This window comes from Jaculus jaculus, chromosome 11 (genome assembly GCF_020740685.1).
Source record: "Jaculus jaculus isolate mJacJac1 chromosome 11, mJacJac1.mat.Y.cur, whole genome shotgun sequence".
Taxonomy (NCBI): Eukaryota; Metazoa; Chordata; class Mammalia; order Rodentia; family Dipodidae; genus Jaculus; species Jaculus jaculus.
Window position 1 is genome coordinate 55,238,092 of NC_059112.1, and position 17,353 is coordinate 55,255,444.

The 17,353-nt window shown below is 44.0% G+C and overlaps 1 non-coding gene across 1 annotated transcript; it reads right to left on the reverse strand.

Moving 5' to 3' along the window:
* Positions 1–14,296: 14,296 nt before the first annotated feature.
* LOC123453472 lies at positions 14,297–14,428 on the reverse strand. The gene has a single exon (XR_006632853.1). It is a non-coding gene; the product is annotated as a small nucleolar RNA SNORA76 (small nucleolar RNA).
* Positions 14,429–17,353: the final 2,925 nt, after the last annotated feature.

The following is a 17,353-nucleotide window of genomic DNA, read 5'->3' on the forward strand; positions in this document are numbered from 1 at the left end:
TTTCCTGGGGCCCACATTCTTAAGCAATCATGATGCTGTCAGCTCTTCTAGTACGTTGACCAGTCAGTCTGGTGGTTACAGGTGGTATCTCATTGCCCTGATGACCAGTAGTGTCCAAGCCTTCCACTCATCTTCTTTGGAAAAGGGTCACTTCAAAACTTTTTCTGACTTAATTTTTTTTTTTTTGAAAAATCAAAAACAGATGCACCAGGGTCTCCTGCCAATGCAAATAAACTCCAGATGCATGTGCTACTCTGTGCATCTGGGTTTACATGAGTACTGGGGAATTGAAACCTGGATCATTAGGCTTTGCAGACACGTGCCTTAACTGCTGAGCCATCTCTCCAACCCTTTGTCTAACTTTTTAAAAAATTGAAGGGGAGCCGGGCATGGTGGCACATGCCTTTAATCCCAGCACTCAGAAGGCAGAGGTAGGAGGATCACCATGAGTTTGAGGCCACCCTGAGACTACATAGTGAATCCCAAGTCAGCCTGGGCTAGATCGAGATTCTACCTCTGAAAACAAAAAAGAAAGAAAGAAATTAAATGGTCTCATTGTACTCTCTGTATTCTTATTTTAGTATTTTTTTCTTTCAGTGTGTGTGGAATGTATACGTATATGCACGTTCATGTGTGGGTGCAGGCCCAAGCATGCCGCAGTGCACATGTGGAGGTCAGGGGACAGCTTTTCCGATGTCCATCCTTGCTTTAAACCTCGTTTGAGTGTCTCACTTTTCTCTCTCTCTTCTTCCCTCCGTCCTTCCCTCTCATTCTTGCTGTTGACCACTGCAAATGAGCTTCGGGGGAAAGTCCTCTGTCTCCACCTCCTACCTGGTTGTTAGCATTCTGGGATTACTGAAGTCTGCCATAGCTTCTGTCTATTTCCATGGGGTCTTAAATCAAATGTGGATACTCGGCTTCAGCAGTGAGCACTTTATCCATGAAACTATCTCCCTAGTCCTATATCCTCAAACTTTTTTATCCTCTTATTTTTATAAGTTAATATTTTTACATAGGTTATAGTCTCATATCCCCTCCCACCCATCCTTATTTCCCCGAAGGCCCTCCTCAGAGGGGATATTGGTACTCACTAGGGGGTAAGAGGAGCTTCAGTCAATCTCTGGGTGGAGGTGCTGTGCCTCAGAATTTTTCTACCCATTCTGTGGCTCTTATAATCTTCTCACCCCCTGTTCCACAACAATCTCTGACCCTTGGCAGGTCTGTTAGCAGTTTGCTTTAGTGTATTTTATCAATGGTGAACAGAAACCATGGCCATGAACATAACATGAGAGGGCCGGCTTCTCCTTAGGGATTACTGTCTGGTCCTCTGGCCCTGTGGTAGCCCAAGTACATTTGCTACTATGCCCCATATGATTCCTTAAAAACCCCATCAGCTATTCACAATCTACAGTGGGACAGCCATTATCTTCCAGTGTGAGTCTATCTGTGAGCCACAGGAGGGCCTTGCTATCTCTAGAATGCTAGCTCTAGAGGAACATGACCCTGAAATCCATGGGATCAGCAAGCAGCTGCCTGGAGAAGGGTCGTGGGGATTGTGGTGGACAGTTATGGTGTCGCTATCCATTGGACTGCATGTCTGTTTAACAAAGCTCCTTGTGATGTTGGTTCTGGACATCCTCATGTGGTATTTGAAACTCAGAGTCCTGCTTCCCCAACACATGCAGAGACAAACTCAGAAGAGGGGAAGCCAAGATAGCATACTGAAGCAGGCAGTATCTGCAGTGTTGGTAAAGCTTGCCAAGTTAAAATTAAATGAGATAAGTCTTCAATTAAATACATTCTATTGAAACCATGGATGATCAATTCTTAATTCTCTTTTTGTTTGTTTATTTATTTGAGATCGACAGACAGAGAGAGAAAGAGGCAGAGAGAGAGAGAGAGAGAGTGGGCATGCCAGGGCTTCCAGCCACTGCAATCGAACTCCAGACACGTGCACCCCCTTGTGCATCTGGCTAACGTGGGTCCTGGGCAATTGAGCTTCGAACCAGGGTCCTTAGGCTTCACAGGCAAGCGCTTAACCACTAAGCCATCTCTCCAGCCCTGAATTCTTAATTCTAATGACATTATCATTTACCATACTGTTTTCTTTTTTTTAGTTTTTAAAAATATTTATTTGAGAGAGGAAAAAAAGGCATAAAGAGAGGATGGGTGGGCCCTGGCCTCTAGCCACTGCAAACAAACTCCAGGCACATGCACGACCTTGTGCATCTGGCTTATGTGGGTACTAGGGAATCAAACCTGGGTCCTTAGACTTTGCAGTCAAGTGACTTAACCACCCCTATCTGTTATCTAGCTGATCTGTTTATTCCAACCCCTTGCTCAGACGCTCCACACGATGGCTTGTGCCTTGCCAAGGCAAGAGAATTTACACCACAAAAATTAGCAAATGCTGCAAAACTGACTGGGGCTTGTTTTGCTGGTGTATAAACTGAAGGAAGATATTAATGATGCAGATTTGACTTTAAATGGGCTGTGGCTACAGCCATCACCGAAAGCATTCTTCCAGCACTGGGGAGTGATACCTGTAGCAGTAATGGGACGCACCATGCCTTGCTGATGAAGTGATATTCCAGCAGCACTCCTGCCACTCCTCCCTGGGACTCATCAACTCATGTGAAAACAGTACCCGGTGTTCAAGTCAGAACAACACCCTTTGCAGTACCCTCTATCAGTATGAGCAAGGTTCTGCTGAGTCAGATGTAATCAGGGTTTATTCATGGCCTAATTTTGCAACACTGTTGTCAGTGATAGTTACAAAAACAGTGGATTTTGCAAGAAATAGCAAGTCACACTGAAGTTATAAAATAGAAAGCAGACAAGTACTTTAGTTTACAATGTTATGTCTAAACATAGGAAGAGCTAATCAAATTTTTCATATGAACTCAAAAGCATGAGTTTTAGCAAGGTTAGGAAATTTTTATATTTTATCCCCCAAATGCCAAATAAACAGAGCAATTTATCATATGATTTTACATGTGAAAAAGGTGAAAATAGACACAGAAAAGAATCCTGTGCCCTTTGATCTCACAGCTGCTCGTTGAACAAAGATGCATCTGGAAGCTAGGGTGCTCTGGATGGCCTGGTGTGATTAGCAGAGAAGGCTTCTGCTTCCTGAGATAGCTTTCTGGGTGAAACCCCAGTCATGTACCAACAGAGATGTATAGCTACAGAAAAAGTCCAACATGGGGCCATGGCAGAGTAGGTGTCACAAAACTCAGCCCTTGACCCTGCTCCTCTGTCTATAGTGCTTTCCTGGGAACCCAGTCCAGCCTCTTGGCAGTAAGAGGCACGTCATTGTTTTGTTTCAGTTTTTGTTGTTGTTGTTGTTTGTTTTGTTTTGTTTTTTTCAAGGTAAGGTTTCTCTGTAGCTCAGGCTGACCTGGAATCACTATGTAGTCTCAGGGTGGCCTGGAACTCATGCTGATCCACCTACCTCTGCCTCCAGAGTGCTGGGATTAAAAGTATGCGCCACCACGCCCAGGTGTTTGTTTTTTTTTTAATATAACCTCCAAACTCATAGTTCACTTCAGACCTTTCCCTGGAGCCCTAAATTAGCTCTCAATCACCTGTCCTCATGTGCCTTTAGTCTGATTGCCAGACCAGACCCACCCCAACCCTGAGTCAGCTGATGGAAACCTGCTCTTGCAGCTGCTCTGGCCAAAACTGCAGAGCTGTCCTTGCTGTCCGCATCCACATCCACACTGTCCAACAGAAAACTTCTGGCTCTTCCGGGAAGGTGCCTGAGGCCAGCAGCTGCTCCCAGGTTACAGGCACCTACAACCTCTCTGGATACCTGTAGTCACCTTCTCAATTCCCAAAGAGCCAGCCTTCCCTTTAAAATGCAAGTCAGTTACAGCAGCTTCTGTTCAAGATGCTTTTAGGAGCTGGAGAGATGGATCAGTGATTAAAGGGCGCTTGCTTACAAAGTCTACTAGCCCCGGGGCTCAATTCCCCAGTACCCACCTAAAGCCAGATACACAAAGTAGTGCATGCATCTGAAATTGTAACAGGCCCTGACACACTCATCCATTCTCCTCTGTGTGTGTGTGTCTTTACAAATATAAATAAAAAAATTTAAATGTTTATGGTCTCCTTCAGAGTTGCAAAAGCAACTCTGAATATTTATCTGGTTGCAGTTTCCTTCCTGGCTCCCTCTGCCCCAGTACCTACCCAGGACCTATGTCCCTCATGCCTTCAGGACACCTGCAGGGAGCCCTTCCTCATTCACATTGCCCAGAGTCCCTGTCTTTCTCAGCTCCATTTCCCCTGGGCATGGTGCCATCTCCTTGTTGCCATGCTTGTCTCTTCCATCAGTTCCCAAAGACAGAAGGGACCTCTGTATTCACTGATGTTCCCAATATAAAAAATTGTGGGCTGGAGAGGTGGATTAGTGGTTAAGGCATTTGCCTGCAAAGCCAAAGGACCTTGGTTCAACTCCACAGTACCCACGTAAGCCAGATGCACAAGGTGGTGCATGCGACTGGAGTTCATTTGCAGTGGCTGGAGACCCTGGTACACCTATTCTCTCTCTCTCTCAAATAAATAAATAAAATTAATTTTTTAAAAGCCGGGCATGGTGGTATACACCTTTAAATCCAGCACTTGGGAGGCAGAGGTAGGAGGATTGCTGTGAGTTTGAGACCACCGTGAGACTACATAGTGAATTCTAGGTCAGACTGAGCTAGAGTGAGACCCTACCTTGAAAAAAAAATTGCATCCGAGGGATGGAGAGATGGCTTAGTGGTTAAGGCTCTTGCCTGTGAAGCCTAAGGACCCAGATTTGATTCCCCAGTGCCCACATAAAGCCAGATGCATAAAGTGATGCATGTGTCTGGAGTATGTTTGCAGTGGCTAGAGTCCCTAGCATGCCCATTCTCTTTCTCTCTCATAAATAAATGAGCAAAGTTATTTTTTAAATTGGATCTGAGCTGTGTGGTGGTACACACCTGTAATCCCAGTACTTTGAAGGCAGAGGTAGGAGGATCACTGTCAGTTCCAGGCCAGACTGAGACTACATAGTGAATTCCAGGTCAGCCTGGGCTAGTGAGACCATACCTCAAAAAAACAAAACACAAAAATATGTAGTAGGTTTAGGAATCTTTGTGTAGCTAATTAAACAATTTACACAACATTTTAAAAAATAAATTACCTTCCTTCCCACTACCTGAGCTACAGGTAGCTGTTGCAGTTGAGTTTGCACTGCTGACCTAAATCACCCGACCAAGAGCAGCTTGTGGGGAAAAGAGATTTATTTTGGCTTACAGGTTTGAGGGGTAAGCTCCATGATGTCAGGGGAAAACAAAGCCATGAGCAGAGGGTGGACATCACCTCCTGGCCAACATAAGGTAGACAATAGCAACAGGAGAATGTGCCAAACACTGGCAAGGGGAAACTAGCTATAACACCCATAAGCCCATCCCCCACAATACACTGCCTTCAGGAGATGTTAATTCCCAAATCTCCATCAGCTGGGAACCCAGCAGTCAGACCACCTAAGTTTATGGGGACACCTGAATCAAACCACCACAGTAGCCATCCACCCTCAGGCCCTCACAGTTCAATCCTGACCTTAAGCAATGTTTTCCACCCAGATGTAGACAGCAGTCCACCCTGAGAGGTGAGGTGAGGGTCCTGGGCATTCTTCAAGAAAGAGTAAGGAGCCGGGCCTGGCCACCAGGAATGTGTGCCTCAGGTGGGTCCTACGAGGAAAATAGCTTCCCAGAACTGAGGGTCTCCTGTTGGTCACAAGGTGGTAGCAGCAGGGCTGCATTCACCCACATCCCCAGCATCCATAGTGTGCAAGCTTAGGATGGGCCCCACTCACTGGAGTTCTGGCTTTGAGGTCCAGGGACCATCTAGGAGGCACAGGCTTAGGCAGAGACGATCACATCCAAACAAAACTGGGCTTCCCCATATGTCCACAGTGGGGCGGTGACTACATGGACTTGTGCCTCAGAGAGACAGCAAGATCCCTGTCCCTGCTCAAGCTTAGTAGAAGCTAACAGTGGCTGTTAGCCAAGGTCATCTGGGAAAACTGCAGGATTGCTTCACAAGGCCAATGAAGTCTCCACCAACAGTAGTTCCTCCAGCAGTGAGTCTACTCACCACCTAAATCAACCAGTAATGCAGGATTTGGGGGTTCAGGAAAGGTCTCCAAAACTTATGAATCCCAATTTTGAGTCCTTATCCTATTTTTTTTTAACTGGTTAAAGCCGGGCGTGGTGGTCCATGCCTTTAATCCCAGCACTTGGGAGGCAGACAGGTAGGAGGAATGCCATGAGTTCTAGGCCACCCTGAGACTCCATAGTGAATTCTAGGTCAGCCTGGGCTAGAGTGAGACCCTACCTCGAAAAGACAAAAAAAAAAATTGGTTAAAAAATAGACTCAAGAGGATATACTATGAATTGGTTTACTTAAGGGAAATAAATTGGGGTCTAGGAAAAGTCTGGAGCAGAGTCACAAGCACATGGAAGATAGGAAACACACACTCATGTGGGAGGCACAGCACAGATCATGAAGTTCATTTAAGAGAAATGGAGGCCTAGGAAGAGGCTGGAACAGAGCCACAAGCACATAGAAGATAGGACCTAGGAGCTTATGTTGAGAGATTTTGAAGAAACACTCACCTGTGTAGAAGGCACAGCCTCCACCCTGAACCTCTTCATGGAAAAAAGTTAAAAGTAAGTGGTGATGGTTTGAATGGGAGAGAGAGAGTGCTAGGCAGTGATCAGGCACATTCAGGGTGGTATGGCTGTAGATGCTGTCAGGCAGACAAATGGGTAGTAAAGAGAGTTACACCCACAGAGCCTACTGTCTAGAGAAATTATACAGTTAGTAGGCCGAGTTTACAGGAAATACTCACATGGCAGGTTTAGCATGTAAAGGAAATACACACGTGGTAGACTCAGAGATCAGAGGAAAATCATGCATGTAATTAAAGTGAGAAGTTATTCCAAAGCATAAAGCAGAGGCAAGCAGAAAACTACCCAGTCCAAGAAACTGCTGTGACAGATAGAAGAAAGCTAGACTTACGTGTATCCAGGTAGCGGTCACAGGGCAGAGAGAGGTGAAAATGACACAAACAAGCCTTTATAGTAGATTGAAAATGTATTCTGTTGTTAGGCTCAGTGAAGACCGCACTGGTTTGTAGTCTCAAAGGGTGGGGTACTAGACTGGGGGCAGCAGGGGGCGCTGCAGCCATTGTTGATAAAAGTGGATCAGCCCAACTTCATTCCTGCCAAGGCAGAGTGGCATCTTCTGGTTCTCTGTTTGGGCTCCTGTCACTAACTGAAACTGCCTGAAAGAAGCAAGTTTTCTCCTGAGTATCCTTCACCATCAGCCTCAACTCCTACAATTCCCTGTCCTCCACCACTGCCTGTCGTGGCTCCTGCCTAGCCATACATCAGGCACCTCAGGGCCTTGACTGAGTCTACAGTTCTCTCCCGCTGGTCACTGCCAGGGTTAGCACTCTAGTTGCAACAACAGGGTGCTCATATGCTTTCTGGAGGAGTCAACCTCCCACATCTGTCCCACCCTCCAGAGGCATCTGGCCCTGGCCCTGCTCTCACTGTCACCACACTGAGGTTGTGTCTGGGGAATCCTCTATCCCCTGATCTCCCGATGTTAAATGTGCGTGTTGCATAGGTAACATTCTTTTGCTGGTTCCCCTTGTTTTGTCAACTATAGACCTACCATACTTGTCTCTCTCTCTCTCTCTTTTTTTTTTTTTTTTTTTTGCTTTTTAAAAAATTAATTAGCTTTGTACCCAGCGAATACAGTCAAGTTGGTCCATGTTGGTCTTTTTTTCCTGTCTTTTTGTTAATTAATGGGATTCCAGTACTATATTTCAAACCTTGCCTACTCTCCTAATTTTAAGTGAGATAAGTCTGTCAAAATTAGAAGGAAGAGGCTGGAGGGAGGGCTAAGCTGTTAAGGCACTCACCTACAAAGCTAACGGACCCAGGACCCACATAAACCAGGTGCATAAGATGGCACTTGTTTCTGGAGTTCGTTGCAGTGGCTGAAGGCCTTGGAACACCCTTTCTCTCTCTCTGCCTCTTTCTCTCTCTCTCTCTCTCTCAAATAATTTTTTTAATTAAAAGGAGGGGCTGGAGAGATGACTCAACATTTGAAGTGCTTGCCCACAATGCCTAATGACAGGGGTTCAATTCCCCAGTACCCATGTAAAACCAGACACACAAAGTGGTGCATGCACCTGGAGTTCCTTTGCAGTGGCTAAAGGGCATGACCCACCCATTCTGCCCCCCTCCACCCTTCTCTCCACTCTCTGCTTGCAAATTAATTAATTAAAAGGAGGCCATGTATGGTGACATATGCCTTTAATCCCAGCACTAAGGAGGCTGAGGTAGGAGGATCTGAGAGAGAGTCAGGTAGCTTTGCTAGACAGTTAGGGTGACTGGGTCCTTGAAAAGGCAGGAAGGTCTGCACTTGCTAGAGATAAAAGTTTTATCTGACTTCTTATCTCTTTCCTAGTTCCCTAGACCTGTTTTTTCATACCTGAGCTCCTCCTTGGGAGGGAGGTGTTTTTCTAGAATCCCAACATTGTGTTTGATCAAGCCTAGACCCCCCAGAACTTGGCATCATGGCTGGCCTATTCCTGAGCCAGTCTCTAGCCCAGACCAATTGTGGTGGTTTGATTCAGGTGTCTCCCATAAACTTAGGGGTTCTGAATGCTAGGTTCCCAGCTGATGGAGATTTGGGAATTAACACCTCCTGGAGGCAGTGTTACTGTTGGGGGTGGGCTTATGGGTGTTATAGCCAGTGTCCCCTTGCCAGTGTTTGGCATACTCTTCTGTTGCTATTGTCCAACTTATTGTCCAGGGCTGATGTCCACCCTCTGTTCATGCCATCATTTTCCCTGACATCATGCAGCTTCCCCCTCAGGCCTGTAAGCCAAAATAAACCTCTTTATCCCAAAAGCTGCTCTTGGTTGGGTGATTTCTACCAGCAATATGAACCTGACTGATACAGCAAAGTGGTACAAGGAGTAGGATTGCTGCTAGACACCTGACTGTGGCTTTGGCCTTTTGGAGCTTATTTTCAAGAGGAATGTAGAAGGATTTGAAACCTTGGCCTAAGAGATGCCTCACAATGCTGTAAGTATAGCTTGATGGACTATTCTGGTCAGAGCTGAAAGACCTGAATGCAGTAAGAACTGTGGACTGTGAGGTTTGGCTTATGAGGGTGAGAAAGAGCTTTGCTTGGACTGGGCTAGCAGTTTGTGTGGGAAGCTTGCTATTATGCCTGTGTCCTGAGAAGTTATGCAGGGTTGCTTTGCATAGAAATTAACTGGTGTGAGAATAGGGTTATGGCACAGAAAAAAAAAAATACATACATATATATATATATATATATATATATATATATATATATATATATATCTTTGGGTGAATTGCTGCCCATTCAGCTGCAATTGAGAGATTACATCCTTTGAGATTGGGCCAGCTGACCTGCATTGGAGCATCAGGAAGAACATAGACTCTTTTGGAGGGGCCTGAGTGCTCAAGGAGTGTCCTGTTCTTCAAAGTCTGCTTTATTCCTCCATGGATTAACAAATTGGCACCCTAGCTGGTATTGTGGAGTATAAGAAATGCAGGAAAGAGAGGGTCATTGAGTTTGCAACATGGTCTTGTGTTTTGGAAATGGCCATGGGCAGTGTGAAGCAAGTTTGCTGGTTGTCTGTATGGAGACCCCATGGGGCCATGAGGATGAACCGTGGATTGCAGTGGAGACCCATTGAAGATGCCAGGACCATGAGATGGCTGCTAAGGAAAGCTGCCAACCCCAGGTGAAGTTTTCCAGGACTGTGAGTAGCCTAGCTGGAAGGGTGGAATTGGAACTCCAGAGATTTGTTGCTGGTTAGGATTATCGGATTTAGAGACTTGTCACTGGCTAGTTATTGGACTTGGAGCTACAGAGTTTGGTGCCTGCCCTGTTTTAAATCTTGTATTGGTTGAATATTCCTTTGCTATGCCCAGTGACATCTTTTGCAGTGTAAATGTTTATTCTGTGCCTTTATGTTTTGGGGGGAATTTTTGGTATTATGGCTCGGTTAAAAGATCTTGGATTATTGAGGATGTTTGAACATAATTGAGATTGATTAAAAAAAATTATGGGGACTTTTAAATTGGACTGAATGCATTGTATTTTACATCATGTATAGGTATCAGTTTATGTGGGCCAGGGGCAGAATGTGGTGGTTTGATTCAGGTGTCCCCCATAAACTTAGGTGTTCTGAATGCTAGGTTCCCAGCTTATGGAGATTTGGGAATTAATGTCTTCTGGAAGCAATGTTATTGTTGAGTGTGGGCTTATGGGTAGTATAGCCAGTGTCCCCTTGCCAGTGTTGGGCACACTCTGCTATTGCAACTGTCCACCTGATGTTGGTCAGGGAGTGATGTCCACCCTCTGCTCATGTCATCATTTTCCCTGCCATCATTGAGCTTCCCCTTCAAGCCTGTAAGCCAAAATAAATAGTTTTCCCCACAAGCTGATCTTGGTTTGGTGATTTCTACTAGCAATGTGAACCAGACTGCAACACCAATCAACTGTCTCTCTCAGACTTACCTGAACCAGAAGGTGCAACCCACCACCATAAGGTTATAAATACATTTTCCAGGGGAGGGCCATCTCTCTCTCTTTGTTTCTCTCTCTCTCTTTCTCTCCTGGGCTGCTGACCACTGGTGAACTTCCAGATTCTGGTGAGCTTCTCCTCATTTTGGCCCAGCTGGGCTGAGCCAAGAGAGAACCTCCTACTCCCTCATGGGCTCTTTACCCCCTCCTGCCCTCTACATGGCAGGAGCTCTTTGTACTTTTTCTGTCCTCTTTATGGTTTTTCCAGACCTGCCACATGGTCTCTCAAACCATGTGGGTTATTCATTTTGTAGGGAAAGTGTAAGAGAAAAGCAAAAGAGAACTCTGGACTTGATCTCTATAGACCAAGAGAAACAGCAAGGGGCAACAGCCTTCCCATGGGATGAAGGCTGAAGCACTGCTCCAGGCTGGGGTTCAAACTTACAAGGAGATATTGCAGTCAGGTTTGCATTGCTGACATAAATCACTCAACCAAGAGCAGCTTATGGGGGAAAAAGAGGTTTATTTTGGCTTACAGGCCTGAGGGGGAAGCTCATGGCAGGAAAAATGATGGCATGAGTAGAAGGAGGACATCACCCCCTGGCCACCATCAAGTAGACAACAGGAACAAGAGAGTGTGCCAAACACTGGCAAGGGGACATTGGCTAAAATACCCATAGGCCTGCCCCAAACAATACACTGCTTCCAGGAGGCATTAATTTTCAAATCTCCATCAGCTGGGAACCTAGAATTCAGAACATCTAAATTTATGGGAGACACCTGAATCAAACCACCACAGAAGGATCCTAAGAAAAACAGACTGTACTAGCTGCAGGTCCAAAGAAGTAGATAAGGAACTATAGTTATTTTTTTTTTTTCAACATAGACATGTGACCTTTAATGTTGCCAACTTAATTTCATGCATTTGTGTCAGAATGTTTAGTTTACAGGTTTAAGGGCTCATTGTATAAATTTGTTTTGAAAAGTAAACTTTTTTGTTTTAAAACTACAATGTCAACATTACCTCTTAGGTAACTTTTGATAACTTAACAACTCTGGACAAAGCTAATATTAATTTTTCAACAGCACCTTGCCTGAATGTGACTTTAAAGAAATTAATATATTGAAAAAAATATATTTGGACCCTTGATTTTAATTGACCATTAAAACATTTGAATTAAATCATTTTACCATTCTAGTCAGTGTACTGTTCTAATTTCTCATTGTGTAGACCCATTTGCCTATCTGAGTCTGCATGTCTTGTTCACTGGTCTTCTTGTGCAATAACTGAAGGCAAAAGACTGATGCACTATTGTGTGATTACACACTGTACCTATTGCACTTAATAGTATGTGGGAACTTACAATCGCTTGCATTATTTCACAAAATAAACATCTCATGTCAAACACCAGATAAGCATGTAAGTTATTTCTACTGAGTCCAGTTGGCTAAGGACAGAACAGTGAATGCAGGGCACCTGGGTCCTCTCCACCCCTTGTTAAGTATCAGTTTTATAAGATGAATGGGGGGAGGAGGGGAAATCAAAGGACTTGCCACACTGAAATCTCAGGAAAAAAATTTTCTGCTACCATAAAATTTTGAAGTCTATTGACAATTTTGGTCTGTTTGGGCCTTAGCACAGCTCACACAGAATAATCCCCTCCCCCCAGTACTAAGGATAATGGATTCAAAACAGGCCTCATTTTCTCTTTTGTTCAAATGTAAAAAATGAGTTGAATTTGACATAAGGACAAACAGTTGTGTTCCTAGATTGGAGTTTAGTAATGCTTGCATTTGGGACTTCATTGAACCCTCATGTGCATTCTTGCCCTTAAATATTGACCCATTCTTAAGTTTATTTCATCAGCGACTAAGTACTGTATATTTACCTTTAATTCCAGCTGGGAGGCAGAGGTAGGATGATCACCATGAGTTACAGGTCACCCTGAGCTAAAACAAGACCCTACACCTCAGTAAACTAAAAAAAGGGGAGGTGGGGGCTGAAGAGATGGCTTGGCAGTCAAGGAACATGCCTGTGAAGCCCAAAGGCCCAGGTTCAATTCTCCAGGTCCCACATGTAAGCCAGGTGCACATGGTGGTGTATGCATGTGGAGTTCATTTGCAGTACCTAGAGGCCATGGTGTGCCCACTCTCTCGAGTATTGATCTTTTCAAAAATTATCTACATAACCATCGAGTAACTGAAATTATAGTGTAAAGCCTTAGGCTGGTGTAGTGACCAAGAGGAAGTTTGCTTGCATAGTTTTCTTTACCATTTCAAACTCAAGATGCTGTATGTGTTGGGCGTGCTAGCACACACCTTTAATCCCAGAGGCAGGAGGATCACCGTGAGAGCGAGGCCGCCCTGAGAATACATAGTGAATTCCAGGTCAGCCTGGACTAAAGTAAGACCCTACCTTGAAAAAACAAACAACAACAACAAAAAAAAAGATGCTGTATGTATGTGTGTATATTTGTAATTTTTTTGGTTTTTGAGGTAGGGTCTTAGTCGGGCCCAAGCTGACCTAGAATTCACTCTGTAGTCTCAGCATGGCCTCGAACTCCTGGCTATCCTACCTTTGCCTCCAAGTGCTAGGAATAAAGGCGAGTAACACCACATTTAGCTAAAAACCTGTATTTTGAAGTCTAATGTAATGTTTAACAACCTGCAGTTAATCAAACATTTAGGTAGCTTATCCACATGAATTTCGCAAATGTACTGGGGATGGAAACCCATCGGGGCATCACTCGACCACTGAGCACATGGTCAGCCTTTCCCCTCCTTTTCCATCAGGGTTCCCACAAACTGCCTGCCAAGTGTGGTTAATTACAGACCCGAGTCACTGCCCATATACTTGGTTTCAAGTTATGTTTGGGCTGAGGTGGCTTAATGGTTAAGGCGCTTGCAAAAGTCAAGGAGCCTAGGTTCGATTCTCCAGTACCCAAGGCAGTGAATGCATCTGGATTGAGTTTGTAGACCAAAGGCCCTGGCATGTCCATTCTCCCTCCATGTGCCTCTTTCTTTCTCTTTCAAATAAGTGTATGCAGCTCCTGTACAATCCAACTTCCAACCTGATCGCATGCCCCAGCCAGTGGGGAGTCGAACAAAGAAGCAAGGGGAAAAATAACCTGAATGAAAGAAGGCAAACAGACACAGGAAGGAGACCATGCTAGATGTTTGTCACAGACTCAAGAGTTTATTCTTACATGTAGGTTTATATAGGGTTGTAGGGGGAAGGGGCATGGTCAGGGCAAGGAGTTGTAGGGGGAAGGGGACGTGGCCAGGGCAAGGAGTTGTCAGGAAACCTAGAGGGGATGTAATTAGGTGTTCATCTAATCTTGCCTAACTGACTTAACATCCTGACTGCACCAGGTTCACATCCTGACCATTAACTGGCCTTTTGCAAAAGATAAGATTCTGTAAGTAGTCTGCTGACAGGTTCCAGAAGTACCTAGCAGAAAGCTGGATGGACCAGCTTTCTGAATAATGAGTCAGTTTATGAGCAGGCCCAGGCAAAATGGAGAGGCTTTTGTTCTATGGCTCCCGACAATCGCACATCCCAGTTGGGTTGGAAATCACCCAGGGCAGACATGTTGTGGAAGGGAAAAGCGTGCAGATGTGCATGCCCTGGACACTTCAGCCTTGAGTGAACACTGCCTGCCCCCCTCCAGGCCCGGAAGGGCGATGTGGCTTGCAGTTAAAGGGGTCGCCCAGGGCAGGCCGAGTGGCCCCAGTTATGCGTGAGCACATACTGTGGCTCTGCAGCTAGACGCCACGGCTACGTGCAGGTGCGGCAGGGGCTCAAAGGCAGAACTATAGTTGTGTCCTTGCTCAGAATAAGCTTTTTTTGTTTACAAAATTGTCTAGGGAGGATATCACACCAGATGGTTTCTGTTCCCTCAAGGTTTTCTGAGCTAAGGGAACTTTATCAATCATGGGGAGTAGTCAGATCTATCAAGGCCGAATGCCTCTGAGGCTTCTTTATTGTTGCTAGTCTTAGGGATAGTTATTAACTCTTTAGTTCCCTCTAGTTTTCAGGGAAGGCTATTAACCCTTCAGTCTGGACTCTTGGAGGATAAAAAAGATTGGGATAACTGGGGATGAGTGGGGCACTTAGGGGTTTACTGTGTGGGCTACAATGGGGGTGACAAAACCTTGAGCTACTTCCTGATGGGAGCAGTAGATCTCTCAGGATGTCCCGTGCAATCCTGTGGAAGTTGGATGTCCAGGGCCTGATATTCAGTGGCCATGACGAATTCAGTGACTCACTATGAAATGAAGGCATGTATTCTGTCTTGGAGGAATTCAGTGAGGCATCTGAGTATGTAAAGATCAAAAGAGATGGTGAAAATTATCATAATCAGGGGAATAAAGTACATGTCAGAGACGGGATAGGTTTAACTTGAAGGAAGTAGAGCTGTGAGATTTCTTAACTTACAACAATAGATATTCTAGCTGGTTACAGAAAGATATCAGATCACATGCAGAGAAATAATATTTTTGGCCATTGAAGAGGCTAATATAGCCCAAAAGATTATTGGCTCTGGATTGGTAACATTTACTTTCCACAATCTTTGTAGTCCATCATTGAAGTCTTGGTCATACATGTATGGCTTTGGGGAACTTTAGCTTTAGTTTCCCATTTGTAAAACTTCATTTTGCAGTACCCCATGTTGCTTTTATGAACAGGTAAGAAGGAAGTCCTTCAGGAGAGTAATAGCTATCAGCCATTAGGAAAGAAAACCTAGATCATGTGAAATCTATTAGATTATAGTCTGGTTATGTTCCTTGTGTGAGTTTTCTTGCATGTGATATGACACAGATGACACAAGCATTATATTTAAGGTTGGAAAATAATAATAATATAGGTGATAGGTAAGGAAGAAGAAATTGTTAACTTGGATGGGAAGTTAATTGGAATTTGTGGAAACATAAAGATTTTGGTTTAGGTAAGGTAGGAAGTATAAGATATTAGTATTGAAGCAATATTTGAAATATATGATAGAGATTAAGAGTTTAACTAATTTTAAAGTTTAGGTTTAAAGGTTTCTTTTGGTGTAAGTCCTTAATATAGAAGGCTCATAGTCTTTACTTACTTGGTCCAAAAATCTGTAGGAAAACTAATATGCTAGGTTGAAAGGCTAAAAATTTGATTAGTCTTGATAATTTGTTATTATCAGTTGTCTATTTTATAAACATAATGAAATTATGTTTTATGTAATTATATTGGTTATATAATGCATTGAATTATATTTTATATAAATAGGTACAGTTTTATTTATTAGAATAAGTTTAGGTCTGGAGGAATGGCTTAGCGGTTAAGGCATTTGCCTGCAAAGCCAAAGGACCAAGGTTCAATTCCCTAGGATCCATGTTAGCTAAATGCACAAGGGGGTGTGCACACATCTAGAGTTCATTTGCAGTGGTTGGAGGCCCTGAAGTGCCCATTCTTTGTGTGTGTGTGTCAAATAAATAATAAATAAGAATAAAAATAAATGTTTTGAGCCAGGCATGGTAGTGCACGCCTTTAATCCCAGCACTTGGGAGGCAGAGGTAGGGGATCACAGTGAGTTCAAGGTCACCTTGAGACTACATAGTGAATTCCAGGTCAGCCTGGGCTAGAGTGAGATCCTACCTCAAAAAGCCAAAAAAAAAAAAAAAAAAAAGAATAAGTTTATAGCACATAAAAGTCTTACCCAATAGGAGAACATGTAAGAGTAGAACACTTAAGGAACCTATTGTTGTAAAAAGGTGTCCTATGCAACAAAATAAAGGCTTAATTTTGATTTTTATGTCACATTTACATAAAGTTTAAATAAGTAGACGAAACTCATTAAAATATCTTGATCTTGTTAACCTTGTTATTGATATGGGAAACTTAAGGCTTACAGAACCAGCACCAGAGATGGAGTGGAGAATCAATCTATTTGTATATCAGCATGAGTCCAGGGAATCTCTTCCAAAGCCTGAAAAATTAATTAGTGGAGAGATATTTATAGTTGTGTTAAGGAGTTTAGAAGAAATTCAAGATAATTTTAGTATTGGCCACAACACACCAAAGGTCTCAGGTCAGGCTGGTGGCTGCTTAGTCTAAAGAAGTAAGTGAGTGTCTGTTCTCCCAAGGGAATGAAACACTGGCAGGAAGGTGGGGAGAAGGAAAGGGGAAGAGGAGGACATGTGGCCTGAAAGCCCCAGATCCAATCCAAGTCACAGCACCGAATGCAAGGAAAGTGTAAGAGGAAAGCAAAAGAAAACACTGGACTTGATCTCTACAGACAGACTGTTTATTGACAGAACCAGTGAGTGGCAGCAGCCTTCCTGTGGAATGGAGGCTGAAATACTAAGCTGGGCTGGGGTTCAAGCTTATAAGGAGGATCCTAAGAAAAACAAGTTGGACCAGCTGCAGGTCCAAGGAAGTAGATAAGGAACTGTAGTTGTTTGTGTCCTTGCTCAGAATAAGCTTTTTTTAAAAAAAATATTTTATTTACTTATTTGACAGAGAAAGAGAGAGAGTGCAAGCACATGCCAGGGCCTCCAGCCACTGCAAACGAACTCCAGACACATGAGCTCCCTTGTGCATCTGGCTAACATGGGTCCTGGGGAATCGAACCTGGGTCCTTTGGCTTTGCAGGCAAATGCCTTAATCCCTAAGCCATCCCTCCAGCTTATCAGAATTGTCTAGGGAGGATATCACACCAGATGGTTTCTGTTACCTCAAGGTTTTCTGCGGTAAAGGAAG